General features: G+C 38.3%; 1 protein-coding gene and 1 non-coding gene across 4 annotated transcripts in view; both read right to left on the bottom strand.

The window, feature by feature from the left end:
- Positions 1 to 15,099, bottom strand: part of ERC2 (ELKS/RAB6-interacting/CAST family member 2) — a 926,792-nt gene that overhangs the window by 720,768 nt on the left and 190,925 nt on the right. The gene's annotated exons all lie outside the window — the stretch shown is intronic.
- Positions 3,378 to 3,452, bottom strand: LOC150004826 (small nucleolar RNA SNORD72). The gene has a single exon (XR_016512549.1). It is a non-coding gene; the product is annotated as a small nucleolar RNA SNORD72 (small nucleolar RNA).

Raw genomic sequence — 15,099 nt, 5'->3', positions numbered from 1 at the left:
CCTGCCAAATCTACCTCCCTAGGGAGTTAGGCAGATCATCCCCATTTTTTATTCAGGGGCTCAGAGGTCTGGGGCCTGACCAGCTCCCAACCTGCCCTGCTCCAGCAGAACCATGCTGCCAAGCAGGCTCACAGGCCACAGGGCTGGCGCTGAAGAGACTGAGGCTCCTACAGCCTCCAGACACTGTGCTGCAGCCACAGGAGAAAAGGCAGGCAGAGCCTGATTAGACAGACCTTTATTTAGCACATTCGGAATTTGGTCTATGGATTTCCATTAGCACTTGTGCTGGCCCCACAAATGGTAGGGGCATTCTGTTTCTGGTTCCTTGTCTAAAAATAAGAGGACCTGCTCTAAAATGTCATTATACTTTTCCCTTAAGTACCTTAAGGTAAAACAAGGTAAGAATTACAATTCAAGATGTCAGAAAAAAATAAAATAAAATTTATTTTCCCAGAGTTATTCCAAGAAGAAATCTTTGAATGAATTGCAGCTTCTGGCTTGCCCTTTCCTACCTCTCAGGTTCCATGCCCTATAAAAAAAAAAAATCATTAAATAAAACTATGGTTTGAAATGCTTAGGGATACACCCACACAAAATGCCACAAATACCACACTGTAAAATTCTCCATGTGGTATAAGAATCACAGTTTATCGCTCTCTAATGATCAATTGGTAATTAATAGTTAACCACCTACTTGCACTGAAAATCTTTTCTAAAATACACAAGAGGAAAAAACTACAGAGAGATTATTTTAAGACTCAGCATTCAAATAACTTTGAAGAGAACAAATAAACAAAAGCCATACCAAAAGGAGCCCAAAACTAAAAACCACTGAGGACTATTTACTATTATCACTGAGAAGCATTAACTTAACAATATCTAGAGATGTCAGTTGTGAATTACTAATCTGAAGTTTCATTTTTCTGATTTTTATACTAATTACCAAGACAGATGTGCTTACTATTCATGATGCTTAAACCATAAGCACAGTATAAAAAACAGCTTTTCCCCTTCTGATCAGAAGCATAAATATTGTTTCTATATTATATCATATTACTATATATCATGGGACTGGTTTAAATGTATCTCTGGCTACTGTAAATTATAAATACAGTTAAGCAGAACCTCCTCCTTGAATGTAGAAAACAAGCACATAGCAATGAAATCTGGAGTTATACACAATTTGAGTGTGAGTTTCTTCATAGTCCATTTTAATTGATTTATATAGACAGGAAAAAGGGGGAACATTAAACCTTTTACAAACTTTCACAAGCTCTCCTAATTAGGCCAGCCCTGCATAAAGAACTTCATAGTTTTAGAAAATCTGAGAGCAATGAAATTAAAATGAGATAAATTGGGGGAAAACACACATATTCCAACACCTGTTCTCAAATTCTGTGTCCTAACAAAGGGAAAGTTATAGGTAATAGAAACAGAGGGCTATGACCAGGTTCCTCACTGGCCACAAAATGGTATTTCTGAAATTTCTGTCCATAATTTACCTTTATGAATAAATCTGTGAAACAAGCCAAAAGCATCAAAGAGCACAGAAAATGCTGTGCTTGACATGAGAAGTTTATTTAACAGAACATTAACTGAGACTTGTAAAGTAACTAATCTCTGTCAAGACTTAAGGTATTAGTTTCTTTTTTCTAAAGAATTTGAAACTTCATTTAAAATGTTCTCAGAATCTTTCTGTGTAGCAAGTTGCTGAGTAAATGTAAATGTAAAAATTAAAACATCTAAAGTAAATGATCCTGTTCTAGAAAATATGTAAGGGAGTACTAAAACATTTACCATATTTCTTCAGAATCTAAGCCACTATCTTAATTTATATCCACAGAGAAAGAAAAATCTTGTAATAATAACACCATCAAGTGTGTGATGCATCCCAATTTCAGAGATGCTAAAATGTGCAAAGTAAGTCATTAAAATATGAAACTATGATGGTTGAAAAAGCTAGACTGAATGTTTTGTGTATGATGACCACTTAGCAAACACCTGAAGAATAAATGGGGGGAAAAAAATGTGGAATGAATGAAATTTCTACCAAGTGATCACAGAGACAAACAGCCTCTCCCCTACTAGTCTGGCCCAGCTTTCTCTCCCACATCAGAGTTTCTACAACGTTGCAGTGAAAAGCACACACTCCAACACTAGTTTTATATACATAGCCATATACATACACACTCACCCACAGTCGAGTGTAGGAGATCAATAAACTATGACAGGCCCTAAACTCAGCTGCTAGTTGTGTAAATAAAATTTTATTTGAACAGAGTCACGCTTTATGTATTGTCTATGGCTGCTTCTATTATGCTACAATGGCAGAATTGAATAATTGCAAAAGACAAAATGGCCCAAAAGCTTGAAATACTATTGGGTTGGCCAAAAAGTCCGTGTAGTATTTTTCGTAAAATAGAAAACACAGTTTTTTTTTATTTTTACCAATAAGTTTATTGATTTGGATATTTTGAGTACATCAGCTCTCATTATTGGCTTTTAGTGGGTAGAGGTCAGGGGTGCTGCTAAACATCTTCCAATGCATAAGACAGCCCCACAGCAAAGAATTATTGGCCAAAATGTCAATAGTACCAAGAAACTTTGCAAACCACTTTTGACACATTGAATCAGTCACAGCACCTTCTCCATACACTGCACAAATCTTTTTTTTGCATTTCAGTTGCATTTTTAGCTTTCTTGAAATAATAAAGCATAATGCACTAAAAAGTTACATATTTTCTTCCATCTTCGATATTAAAGTAGATGCACAAAAATTCACCAATTTTTTTTAATGCATGCTTATATGACAGCTGTCACAATACAATCTAACAAAATTGTTTTGAATAAAGTTAAACACTAGTAAGTATTATTAGAGCCATCATACAGAGAAAACTAAATGAACTTTTTGGCCAATCCAATATTAGTTATCTGGCTCTTTAAGAAAAAGTTGGCCAAGTCACACACTAGAGCATAAGGCCCTAAATGGCAGAGGCCATATTATAAACTTAGTCTTACTCTTGCGGCAGTATCTGGCACCAAGTTAAAAGCATCTAATGAATGCTTAGTGGTAGATTTTAGTAATCTAAGAACACCACACTTCTACGTCAAGCTAAAAGGTCTTCTGACACACATACCTTTTCACACTTATATTTATTCAAGCTAATTTCCATTTTTAGAAGAATCTCTTTGCCCTCCATTTTACCTTTCTTTTAAGACTTAGTATATAAATCAGTCCCACACAAGCTGCATGAGTAATGCAGAGACTAACACCATCTTCCTGATTAAATTCATTGAATAGAAGCTTTAAAGAAAAAAGACTAACTTCATCTTTCTAATTAAGTTCATTGAACAGATGCTTTAAAGAAACATACATATTTTAATGAGTTAAATGCTGAATTCAATATTGAATTAATATGTTCAGACATTTTTTACAACATAACTCAATGAATGGATACTTGAGGACCCTCAACTGTCCTTCACACAACAAACAATAAATAACAAAGAAGCATTAGCCACCTAATAGGAATTCAAGGCATCAATCATTTCCCAGTTAGGCATGCTCTTTGTGCTACTCTAGATAAGGAGCTACCACATAGAATTAGACACAGCCCCCATCCTCAAGGAGCTAGTCCATTTAGACTTTAATCTCCTAGAGATGCATTTCAAAGTAAACAACATGATAGTCGTCGTCGGCAGCCGTCAGTCTCGAGAGACGATGGTGTAGCTTCTTAAGAGTCCATCTGCACCGCCGAGAATGGCTGTGCAGTCCAACTCAGGAGTGACACGGTATCTGTCTCCTCCCGTGTTGAATCGACATCTTGTGATGACGCTGGAGTGTCCTCTCCAGTGAAGCTGAAGCTACAGAGCCTGGGCAGGGTGATATGGAGGGTCTGCTGTTGCCCATGCAGCAGACCCCCCCTCTCTTCGCAGCTGAAGGGTCCAAGGGAAAGACGGAGTCAATACAGCTTGGCTTCAGGTGCGCCGCAGGAGTTGCCGGTGTTGACTACAACGTCAAACCGCCTTAGGGACTCTGGCTCCGGATTTTCTGTCGGGGTTTACTCCCTTAGCCTTTCCCCTGAAGAGGTATGCCGCAAGGCAGCGGAGGTTTTCTGGAGTCAGAGTTTTCCTTCTCTGAGAACAACATGATAGTAAACAGACCTCAAGCTGATGACAAGGAGAAGATTCACTAAGGTATTCAATCAGGACTTTTAGGCATTTGCTGTGTGCAAAGGCCCTGGGGCAAATAGGATGTACAGTCCTGGCTCCTTGAGCTGTATACAGTACAGGGACAAGGGTATTGTGACCAGCTCTAACAAAATGCAAACTAAAGAAAAATGCAGGCCTGTGAACTCCTAAAGAGGAAGAGATTCATTTTGAAAGGATTGGAGGTTGAAGAAGAAAAAAGAGAAGATCTTGTGAAGGAGGTTTCAAGGATGGATTTTAAAAGGGAAGAAGATAATCTTTCTGGGTGAGGGAGGAATAAAGGCACGAGTATGGGTGCATCTGTACATGCACAACAAGGAGAGCTATTATTATACAATCATCACACATACCTGTTCTGTGCCTGACAATATTTCTGGGAGCAAGAGAAGTTCTCTTTAAAGATTAAAAATTGCCTCTCAAGCTGACTTCATACTGTCCTCACTCTGGTATAGGGACAGCACTGTGTGGGTGAGGACTGTGGTAATTTTTAAAAATATCTATATGATTAGTTAAATGTGCATATATTTAATGCATTGTAAGAGCAGCTTACATTTTAGGGTACTGGAGATGATTCTAACACTAGTCTTTAAAACCAGTTGTTTTTATAGCAAAGTACAGAGCAAAATGTGAATTCAACTCATTATGAAAAGAACCACTGCTCTTTCTCAAATTCTTGAACTCGATCACTTCAAGCAATAGAGAAGGCACCCAGTGTACATTAGTATAAAAGCCCATGTACTGCTAGCTGTGGGTTAGAGGTTATTTTCAAATGACCCTAACTTAATACTCTACACAGTTTGCCAGGCCTGTATTTGTGTGTGTTAATGAACACACACCTTTAGTTTTATTTTAAAAGAAACAAATGTTCCTCCACTACCTAAATGCTTCTTATAAGGTAGCTTGAGAAGTGTCAGGAAGAACATGCCTTTTAGCAATTTAATACCCACATACTAGCAGCCCTGAGGCTTTCTCAAGCATATTCCACCAACTCTTGGGTCCTAGGTGGGTGGGCTATTTCCTAAAAGCAAGTTTCATTTGCCCTTCCTGAGTGATACTTCTTCCCTGGCCATCCCAGTAAGTCTATTCCCCAGGTGGAATACTTATCCTCATGACCAGCTTTCCCATGATATACTATAGCAATTTAATATTTAAACATTATTTAAATATTTAACAAAATAAACAAAAATATTTTCTTGGCTGATTGATCTTCACTTGCATGTGCTTATTAGGCTCTAAAGCAGGGCTTCTCAATCCTGACACATTAACACTAGAGATCAAATAATTATTTGCTGTGTGGGCCATCCTGTACATTGTATACTGTTTAGCAGCACCTGCAAGGCACAGAGCCCCCAAAATAGACATGGATATATAAAAATAGTAAGAGATGAGATCCTTGCTTGTAAGAAATTTGAAATCTCATGGGTGAGGACAAAGTACCCAGCTATAAAATGATTTAGGAAGACTTACAGCATGTCACACAGCAATAACTTCAACTAAAGGTAAGGAGAACCCAAGCTGATTGCATTAAAACTCAGAATTATAGGGTATTTTTCAGAAACAATTTTTAAAAGCAAGTAATCAAGCAGGTAAATAAAATGTATGGATTAACAGTCTTAACAAGTTATTTAACGGATTTTAAATGACCTGAAATTCACCTATCAATTTGTCTAAAATGAATACAGTTTTCTATTATGGTTGAAAGCTATTTGTGCTCTTTAATAAGACAAACATTTCCCTTATGCCCAGTGTAATCTATAATTTGCTTAGTAATCATTTGCAAAGGCAAACTTTTGCCCAGCCCGTACAAACTGATACAAATTTTAATGAGTGGGTTATGAATTAATTAAGCTTTTGCTTGAGAAATAATTGACCTCACAACTATTAAAGCTGATCGGGAATAAAGTGGGCAGAAGGCAGGGTTCTCAGCCAGCTTTCTCTGCATAGTAGAATAACCTGGGCCTCATTTCCAGTGATCTGATTTAATTGACCTGGGGTGGGACTTACTGTCTGTAGTTTGAAGCTCTTTGGATTGTTCTAATGAGCCCCAGGACTGAGAACAACTGGATTAAAGGAATGTCAGTGCAAACTGGGTATCAGGAACCCTGGGCATACACCACTGCAGACTGTAAGCTCTTGAACCCCAGAATCTATCAGCTCTCCTACCAGCTCCTATTCCGTAAACTTAAGCAGGTTATATCTCTCTGATCTTTGGCCTCTTCATCTGTAAAATGCAGATCTTCAGTGGAGTAAATGAGAAAACTAATGTAAAACTTAGCATACTGACTAAAAGTGCTCAGTATATTTTAGTAGCTACTACAGACTTTCCAGAAGAGGTGACTTTTGAGTTGAGTCTTGGTCTTGATGGTAAAAATAAACCTATGTGCCTCTGTCTAATAATTTTTCATTCCCACCAATTAATTTCTTTTAAAAAGTGTTGGGAGAGGTCACAAAATTCAATGATATGCTGTGTGGACTTCCCATATATAATTAACATGCAACTTAAAGAACAAACTGCATTTGCCAGTCAGGCATCCCAAATCTAAATGATATGTTATTCTTTGCCCATTGAATCTTTGAGGTCCCTGAACTATTTCCAAGAGCCCTCCTACCCTTTTCAACAATTACACAAACATTTGCACCAGTCCCAAGTGCTAAGGCAAAAATATGTTTCCATCTACTTGCTTCCTTACAATAACTAATCCTGCAAACACAATAAAGTAAATTCCAGGCGGAGCTGAATTTTTTACAGTATTAGTTATAAATCCCTAAAATGATTTATAATGGAAATTCTAAAATGTCCTTCACTGTGGAGGATATTGGTCTTAGGCCCAATGACAGAACATGTGTTCACGGGGGCACACAAGTGTATGTATGCAATATGCATACACAGAAAAGGGTTCCTTTCACTTAACTCAAATTTATTCAGAACAGTTTTATGTTATTTATTTTCATGAGTTTTAGACAAGATCTTTTTTAGCACATTACAGAGGCCTGGAGGGGCTTTCTGCATAAAAGACAAAGCCAAGCACTGTTAATGCAAAGCATAGTAACTCAGTGTGTTGAGAAATACAGCCAAACATATTTGAATATGAAGCCATCAGGCCAAGAAATCTTGGTGTCTAGAGCTGAGAGCAAAATTGGCAGTTTTGTTCTCTTTATCAGGAGATTTCTTGCTACCTTGTGGCCTCCCAGCCTAGCCTGACTCAATGTGACAAAGATTCACATGAATGTTCCATAAAACATTTAGGAGGGAATATTTCAAATCATTCACATGGTGGTAAAACATAAGTCATGAAAGAGTGGATCTGCAGTCTTTGCTGGTCCTCTGTATAACATTACTTAACCTTAATCCTTCTAACACTCAGTTTGCTCATCTGAAAATGCCATAGAAATAGCATCTATCACACTCTCCCTCTCAGGAGCATGCCCAGGTCTTTTCCTCCCCTCTACTCTCCCCCTTTGTCTTGAAGTTTCTCTCTTTCTCCTAAGCTCCAAGGGCCCTTCTTTCACCTTGGTAACTTATTCACTTCTCTAAATAAACTTTTGCTTATAGTTGGGGGTTGGGGGGGGTGGAGAAATAGCATCTATCCCCATCAGGTTGCTGCGAAGATTAAATGAGCTAATGTGTATAAAATGCTTGACACAGTGCCTGGAACAATAAGTGCTCAATACATATTTAACTACGATTATTATTACCTGTTTTATCTGCTATTTTCATTATAAACCACACTCACAAAATCTGCATCAGATCTCTCAAACAGATATTCTAACACAAATTGTTTTACAGTCTACCATGCTAAAAATCTAAGGCCCGAAGATGAACTGAAAACTAGGGCCCATGCAGTGCTGAACTCTGTGGAAGAAAAAGCTAAAAGAAAACACACAAGCACAAAAATTAAAGCAAGAGGTAGCAGCAGATCCAACAGTCATGACAAGAAAATCACAATTCAGGCAACCTACCTTTAGGAAGTGTGGGGTGCTATTTGAGGTTTAGAAAGGATCTTTCACTGAAATAAGATTTAAGAGGCCTTACAAAGATTTTACCTTCAAAAGATAGTACTGAAAGACCAAATTGAGACTCCAGTCACAGGGTTTGGCTTCTCTCCCCCACCCCAACGCCCCATGTGTATGTGCCACACACACACACACACACACACACACTCTCTCTCTCTCTCTCTCTCTCTCTCTCTCTCTCTCTCTCTCTCTCTCTCTCTCTCTCTCTTCAGGTAATTCAGGAAGCTGTTTAGGAAGCCTCCTCATATCTTTAAAAGCTCCCTTTCCATCATTAAAAAGGCACACATTTCTAATAGGTAAACATCCTTCAGTTGAACAAACTCGAAGTATGACTTCCTAAGTAAAGTTGCTTTTATTTTCCGAAACTCCTGGGCACACTTAAACCAACGTGTGAAATTCCACGAACTCTAGGCAGGAGGTGAGGGGGTGCCAAAGTGCTTAAGCTTACAACAGTGAGACCCAGTGAAGGACAGACTAACTGACTAACCCACAGGAACAGGAACATCTTAATGTGTAATAGCAAATTATTTTTAATAAAGAGCCAATCAAAAATTTACTAGAACATGAAAGAAACTTTAAGAGACCACTTTACACAGCCTGCTGGAAAGTGAGACCTTCTGAAGGTGCATGCCACCTAAACATAATAATATTTTAGTGATCCCTGACAAAATTATACACATGTGAAGGCTGAAGACACTGCTTACCCATCATAGAAACTAAAGAAGGTTCCCAGGTACCACCAGATTCTCTCAATGTCTCACAGTTCAACATTTCAAGTTGATCAGTAGAACAACCCAAATGTGGAATTAAATATTGTCGGGCTAAAGTCACATGTAAAACATTAAAAAATAAGATACACTGGTATTGTTCAAATAGTGTTTTGTTTTTTTTTAACTTAGCTATTGTGGGAAAAATTAATATACCATTTCAATCTTGGCTGATATTTATCCCTATCATTGACACAACTGCATTATTTTTAAATGGCTTGTAAAATGTTAACAGAATGGCCTTCAAATCAATTTAATAACTGATCTGCACTTTCCCAATGCATGGGAAAAGCAAAGTCCAAAAATGTCCAAAGAGAAGCCAATCAAAAATAAAAAGTAAATCTCATGCAAGGGTGCCATCTAGTGGGAAAATCAGGTGGCTGTAATGTTGCTAAGCAACATTTGCATAGTATGTTTAAAACCCCAGGATCTTGGAGTTTGGAAAACTTAGTTTAGTGTTTCCCAAAATACGTTCCTCGCTAACAGGATTCTGTCATCAAATACATTTATGACATACTGGCTGAAACACTGTGGAAAATACATCTTTACTGCAGAATATCTTGGAACCTAAAATATGCTCACAGACATTGGGAATTCCCAAAGGGAGATGTGGCATTTCTCTCCTGTGTTTGATCAGGGCAACTCTTTACTTGTGGATGTCTCTGAACTCCCCTCAGATCACGGGAGCTGCTCAGAACAATGTTTAGGAGATGCTCATCTAATCCAACTACTGCCTCCACATTTACCCATGAGGTCCCAGCAATATAAGTAGCTTGTCCTGGTTCCCTGCACTGCCTGTCAAGCCCCACTGGGTGCAGGTCTGGCTTTGTAACCTAAGGGGTGAGTGAAGGTGTCCTGAGGAAGACCCATCACAGGATACTCTCCTTTGTCTCTCATCTGTAGCATTAAAATTCTATTGCAACATCCTATTGCACGTAGATTAAATACTGATTTAAAACTAAAAAGCATTGCTCTTTCAGTTTCTGATGGTTATTAATTTTTTTAAATCTGGCTACAAATTGATCTTCTTGTTACATATCAACATGGGTGGCAATTCACCTCTATAAATTTTGTTAATTTTAAAGTTACATTTTTGCAGAAACACAATTTAACTGTTGGAGAGTTATTTCTGATGCCTCCCATACATGTCCCATTTGAGTGTAAGCCTAAAGGGCAACCACAATACGTACTAGCAATTATGCAAATCAAAATCAAAGAAGTATAAACTAAAATAATAAGCTTGAAGAAAGGCAGGTCTTACACACCTCTCCTACCTACCCCAATTACAGAAAGTATAACAACAGTGGAATTATTGTACAAAAGCAGCTTCTAAAGCTATTGCTACAAATCATCCTGAAAATTAAAATACACTTTCATTTGGTTGTGTTTATGAGCATCCCAAGGAACCTATGAAGCACCAGTCCCACAGTTTCTTTTGGAGAACTTTGTTCAGGTGGTGACGGCTCAGTGGCCCTGGACAGCCTGGCCACAGCCAAGCCTCCTGACATCTGATTCAGTGTTTGTCACTGCTACACCTTCTGAGCTGGTTCCACAGCCCATTCCCTTCTCTTATGACCGAAAATTGGGATAATAATAACTTCAATGAAGGTTAAAGAATAAATGCAAGTAATAACGTACCTTATTGCTTTTTAGGTTGCTTTAATGGTTATATAATATTCTGTCACAGCTAGTTTCATATTTGGAAATATTTGAGATTTATCTTATTTAAAAGTTTTCCCTTATTAAAAAGAAACTTATCAAGGACCTAGTATAAATGACCCATTGACATGGACAAGGGGGTGGGGGTAGACTGTGTGAGCAGGGGTGGGTGGGGTGGGGGGAGCAATTGGGGAATAAAGTGGGACAACTGTAATAGAAAAACAATAAATAAATCAAAAAAAATTTTTTAAGTAATTGATAGATTAAATAAATAAATATATAAAAGTGGATACTGTCTGGGAAGACAGATCCTAAGTGAGTTTTTAAAGTTCATATTATATGTATTTCCTAATATTATATTATAAACATATTACTTCTATAATAAAAATATATCAAAATACAAAAAAAATAACCCTAAGTTTTATCTTATTTAAAAAAGAAGGGAACTTGTTCTCAATATCTTTGGGCACAAAATTTTTTTTTGCAATAAGACTTATCTCCAACGGATAGATTCCAGAAGTGGTTGTACAAAATCAAAGGTTAAGACTCATTTATAGTGGCAAACTTTTTTCCTAGTATGGTTGTCCCAATTTATACCAAATATAAGATTTCTTACCCCTCAGTTATAACAGGGAGGCTTCAGAGACAACCACAGGCATGCAGACCACTCTCGCAGTGTAACCCAGGTCAAACGTGCGCAGCTACTGAAAGGCTCTGGAAGCGCTCCGATGTTTGCGCACGCATTCAGATTTTGAGGTAAAGAATCATCTCCCATATCTGAGATGCAAATTCTAAAAATTCCCAAAACTATAACTATACGTTTTCAAAAGGATTTGTGCTTCTGGTAGGTGGGAGAAAAAAACAATAACAACTCTTAATTAGGACCCAAATCCACAAAGTGTTAATAAGAGATTTAACACCTACACAGAGGATTGATGTCTTAATCAGATTATCAGAGACTCAAGTATAAAGAGGAAACCAGACAAAAGTATTGTCAGGCAGATAGGATGGGTTAGGAGAGGGCTGGTGTCCAAGTTTGAAACTGGCACTTCTTTGAACCAGAGAGTTGGCTGTGATTTCTTTAGATCTACCCTGGAAGGCTATGTGCTTACTCTGTGCATGGATTTCAGCAACATGATGGGATATTGTAAAATAACTAAGAGAAATGCACTGATTTGAAATACTTTATTGGCCCCGCCCATGTACCTCCAACCTCCCCTATACTTAGCCCAATAGTTAACTTTCCTCCGGAGTTCCTAGTCCACAGAACTTTTTTTCACTTCTAAAACTCTTTTGTTTGCTTTCTGGGTATATTCTGACAGGACCCACAAATATTTCCAAAGGCTTGGCTCTGAGTTAGAATGCACAGCACATTAGAGACAGCTAATTCACTGAGACGAGGCTGACCTCTGATTTATTTTTCTTTCCTTACCTCGCTCAGAATAGGGTTCCCAACACAGAAAGTGGTCAGCTCACACGGCCACACAATTGAACTGCCGTTCATTCAAACATTTACTGTGCTCTTATTATGTGTAGGTTCCATGCTAGGTGCTTAGAATCCAAAATGTATGTTAAATCCATTAACTCCAGCCTCACTCATTTACTAGTTGTGTGACCTTGGCCAAGTAAGCTAATTTCTCTGAGCCTTAAGTTTCCTCAACCATGAAATGTGGAATAATAATGGTACCCGCTTTCAAATATTTAATTATACATAATTCTCAAATTAAGTGAAATAATATACATGATAAACATGGTTTCTAACATCTGTTAAATATTCAAAAAGTGTATCTTACTAAATAATATGAAAAAAATTAGAAGCACAATTAACTTAGCTGATTCTCATTAAAAATTACCAAGGTAATTTTAACAGAGGATGTGAAAAATATAACCTTATATCTGATGTACAAATATATAATGTTATATTTCTATAACCAAATATCAACATAGCCTACAAATTCCTAATTCCAACCCTTAGTGGAGATTAAAGTACAGGTGACAATTCTGGCAATTAGAAGTAACTCAGTTACCACTAGTTAAACATCAGTATTTTCAGATTATTTTCTTTCCCCATCTTCTCATCCACCTCTGACTTCCTGACACTAGGAAAGCAGTCTCTGAGGCACACTTGCCACCTATAGGTAGTGTCAGAATAGCTGGTGCCACCTGGATTTGGATGTTGACTTCTGTCACCAACTACTGGTGGACTCCTGCAAGGTCTACTGCCCACCCAGGTCTCCCCAGTCCTGCAATCCTCTGAGCATCTGTCATGGCACCCCTTGAGGACTCAAGGCCTCTCAGCTGCTTTTCCCATACCACACTGGACCTTGGGACCTATGTGGCTGTCCTCAGTCACCACCCTCACTCAAGAGGCCAGCTGAATGTGCATCACCTAGTCTCCCAGTGCTGCTCTGGAAAGCGAGCTCAGCTGTCCTACTGCTCCAAATTCCTCCAGAATCATCTTTGGAGATTTCTGGATCTGAGAGGACTATATCTAATTCTCTCTACCCTTGCATGAAATTGGGGAGGGCGCAGAGGGTCTCTTTCCAGGTATCCCCAGGCTTTCCAACTCCAACCACATCCCCTTTGAAAAAATGGACCAATATGCTTAAGTACTTAATGAGTGTGACCTTTTGAAGTGCGTAATTAACCAGTTTCCATGGCTGTAGGATAAGGATAATAAGTATTCTTCTCAGAGGGACACTATGAGAATTAAATGAGATAATATATGTAAAACCTCTAGAATGAAGCAAGTAGTACCTACTTCCACCCCTTCTAGATTTTCCCTTCTAGATGACCTTCTGCCCACTGTATTCCTGTATATAAATTGTGCTTGTTCCAGTAATAAGTTCCATCCTCCCTGATCTAACACCCTGAAAACTCATTTGCAAGTATGTGCCCCAAGTTTCTGCTCACAAAAATTGGCAAAACCTTGCAGTTCTTTTGGCATATAATATACCTTAATGCATTATGTTTTAAAGTCTTCGTCAAGCATGGCAAGCTTGATATTCACCTGCAGTTCAGGTGACTTAACCTAATGTAAATTAGGTAGCCTCATCCTTGCTGCTGCTCCATCCCAAGGCTTTATTTCCCACACTGAGTTACTCTTACAACTCACATTTAGATTTTCACTTAGTTACAAAAATCAAAACACTTGAAGAAATTAGGTAAGTAAGAGGCCATTTTCCATGGCATCGAGTTTAAGGCCAAATTAATGTGTTGCTGCTTTAAGAATTAAACCAAAACATGGCACATTTTACTTTTCGGCCATTACCTTGTGAGTATAAACTTCACCCTTTCAGCAATTCTAGTCATATCTTCCTTTTTAAATCTGATGGCACCACAGAAAGAAATTTAGCCTCCGAAAAGAGAAAATGGGCTGCCAGAGACGTAAAAGAAATTTCCAACAAGTCAGTAATTACAGCGGTCCATCTCAGCTTTCAAGTTCCCATCAAGGATTTTTTTTTTTTAAATGGAGACATGGTGTCAAGGTAACAGCCACTTCAGCTCACAATGAAGATGCGTAATCAGACATCCTCAGAGAGACCCTCTCTGTTCTGAATGCCTCCCTGTACTTTCAGATGAGTAGCTCTGACAGCACTTTTTAAATAGCACAATCTTTCTTTCTTCTTCTCAAGTCTTATACAAAAGTCCACCAGAGCAAACAGGGCAGTCAAATTGCTCTGGACAAAACAGGACCAGGGCGCAGATGCCTTGACTTGCTTTCTAGGTCTCACCCCATAGCCCAGCTCACAGGGCTCTGGGTTCCCTCACTGCTGCCTCAAAGGATCTAAACCAGGGGTCGGCAAATGTGTTCTGGAAAAAGCCAGATAATAAGCATTTTCAGCTTTGCAGGCCATGTGGTCTCTGTTGCCCCTACTCAGCTCTGCTGTTCTAACGTGAAAGCAGCCAGAGACAGCATGGAAACAAATGTTTGAGCCAGCCCTCCAATAAAACTTTACCTAATGAAACACGTAACTGGCTAGATTTAGCCCAGGGGCTGCAGTTTGCTGACCCTGAATTAACTAGTGACATATCTTTTTATTGTCTCTTGGTTTGCATCATACTCAAGATGGAGAAGCAGAAAATTACAGAAAGCACCAGAAACTCTACTTTGCACATCCTGAACTTTTATTTATTTTCATTTTACCCACAATATTTACTGATGTCATTAAAACATGAAAATTGCATCTCATTCATACACCAGGTGGCTGTTTAGGACCTTAAAACTATATTTTACTCTATAAATCATGATGATGTCAAATGCAATCTTTTACACACAGTGAATTTTAATTCTAGGTAGATGCATGGTCACTGCAATCCTACAACTTGGTCCCCCCCTCTTCTAAAAACCTATATTTTATAAGTATCACATAAAATTATGTTTTGTCTCTTCTCTTTCATGTGCAAATAGCTGATACTATGAAACACTGGGCAGAGTCAAAAGAGGTTCATT

This window comes from Furipterus horrens, unplaced genomic scaffold (genome assembly GCF_987537825.1).
Source record: "Furipterus horrens unplaced genomic scaffold, mFurHor1.1.pri manual_scaffold_7, whole genome shotgun sequence".
NCBI lineage: Eukaryota > Metazoa > Chordata > Mammalia > Chiroptera > Furipteridae > Furipterus > Furipterus horrens.
Note: the sequence above shows the minus strand (reverse complement) of the source record. Positions and strands in the feature narration are given on the sequence as shown.